The sequence below is a fragment of the Tachyglossus aculeatus genome, chromosome X3, assembly GCF_015852505.1.
Source record: "Tachyglossus aculeatus isolate mTacAcu1 chromosome X3, mTacAcu1.pri, whole genome shotgun sequence".
NCBI classification, from domain to species: domain Eukaryota; kingdom Metazoa; phylum Chordata; class Mammalia; order Monotremata; family Tachyglossidae; genus Tachyglossus; species Tachyglossus aculeatus.
In genome coordinates, this window is record NC_052099.1 from 1,563,824 (window position 1) to 1,565,935 (window position 2,112).

General features: G+C 46.6%; 1 non-coding gene across 1 annotated transcript; it reads left to right on the forward strand.

The window, feature by feature from the left end:
- The first annotated feature begins 1,773 nt into the window (after nucleotides 1-1,773).
- On the forward strand, nucleotides 1,774-1,911 carry LOC119949056. Its single transcript, XR_005457152.1, has one exon. It is a non-coding gene; the product is annotated as a small nucleolar RNA SNORA7 (small nucleolar RNA).
- Nucleotides 1,912-2,112: the final 201 nt, after the last annotated feature.

Genomic DNA, 2,112 nt, shown 5'->3' on the forward strand with positions numbered 1-2,112 from the left:
AATGTTTTCTAAGAATGTAGTAATAACAATACTAATGATAATTATTAAAAACAGTGGCATTTGTTAAACACCTATTATCTGCCAAGTTGCTGGACTGAGGATTGGGGTAGAAACAAGATCATCAGGTTGGACACAGCCCTCGTCCCACAGAGGCCTGAGTTGCTGCTGGAACACTGGAGCCCCTTCCTTTCAGGGCAGGGTGTCACAAGCCCAAAACACAGGCCTGACTGAGTCCCTGCTGGCTTGAGGGTGGAGATTGCCACACTTCTGAGCTGGCCAGAGGCCTAGGTCACCATTTATCTGCAGTTGTCCCACTCCAAGGGGTCCCCTCACCTGCTTGACACCTGGGGCATTTGCTTGGCCTTCTCGGTAATGGAAGCAGGCCTTGAACAGACAGTAAAATGCACTGCCAATATGTTGTGAGTCCAAGCAAGTGCTGCCTCTTCTTTCCCAAATCTCCTCAGCTGAACAGGTCGGAACCAGCAGGGTTTGGGGCAGGGTCCGCTTGCTGTTTTCTGGACTTCCCTGGAAACCAGAAGAGTAGAGGATAAGAAATGCCTGCCTGTGTTCTCCAAATCTTGGCCAGCTGTCTGTGGAATTTAGCTTTCACCGACTGGGGCCACTGAGTTGCTAAGGGGAGCAGTGGGGAGGAAAGACCCCCGTCACCAGGCTTCCAGAAAGGAAAGCGGAAAGCGGGTGGTGGGATTGGGCTGAAAAGAGCTCAGCCCACGGGTTCGGGTTCGGGTCCCTACGGTCCAGCCTTGAAGACTAGAAACAGTCTAGAGAAAGCGTCTTGGCTTTTCCTTTTTTTTCAGCAGGGAACGTTTGGGCTTCCCATTCAAGGAAACCTCATCCCGTCTGAAGAGAATAGAAAGAACCAATGCCCTTTTGCTGGTGTGTGTGTGTGTTCTTTTTCATTATTTCTGTTTTAGAAGACCTTCCCCATGTCTAATTCTCACCTGCGTGTTCTCTCCCAGGGCATAGTACAGTGGCCTGCACATAGTAAGCACTTAATAAATACCACTACTACTACTACTACTACTACTACTACTACTACTACTACTACTACTACTACTACTACTTATCTTCCAACCATTTCAAGGGGAGATTGAAAAACACAACTTTCATGCTCCTTTTATATCCTAGAGGAAGGATATAGGATAATGTAATGTAATGTTTTCTAAGAATGTAGTAATAATAATACTAATGATACATTTCCTATACACTAGGAAAACTGAAATTTTGGGATATGCTGGACCTATTTCCTTTACACCTTCCCCTATTCACTGTCCACTCCCATTCTGTTAGACCCACAATTCTCAGCTCTAAGGAATTTCATTTGCCTTTTATCATGCTTGAGGCTGCTTTGAATTTACATTTGGACAAGCTCCAGATTGAAAGCTCCTGGAGGGCAAGGAACAGACATAACAACTCTGCCGTATTATCCTCTCCCAAGCTCTTAGTACAGTGCTCTGCACATAGAAAGCACTCACAAAAAACCATTGATTGTTTATACAGTCCAGTGCTTAGGCTGCTGTAGTGGGGAATGTTTCATAAAGTGAACTGACTTCTGTGATTTGCCCAATACCCCCTAAATAGAAGGAGAGCCCTGAAGAAGGCAATGGACTGAGAAACAGGTGCATGGTGGCTAAGGGATCAGTGAGACCCTGCAGTTGATTTCATGGCTCCTCCCTATTCATTATTTTTTATAATATTTGTTAAGTGTTTACTGTGAGACAGACACTGTACTAATTGCTGGAGTATAGAGAAGCTCTCCTCTCAGGGTTGCATCTGGAGAGTACCCAGTACTCTAACAGTCTTGGCTATGGGAGGGAGAGTCAAGCAGAGGCCTAACCATTCCATTCCTAGCTTGGGCAGTGGCTACTGAGTGGAAGGCAATCTGCTACAAGTCAAAACTCACCCACGCTGGGCAGCTGCAGCATGGCAGAGAGTCAAGGGCGGAGACTCGAGTTTCCTGCGCAGAAGGCGGCAGTGGAAAACCGCTTCCAAATTTTTACCAAGAAAACTCTATGGATACACTACCAGAATGATTGCAGATGGAGAGCGGGGTGTTCTGGGAGAGATGTGCTCACGGTGCCGCTGTGGGTCGGA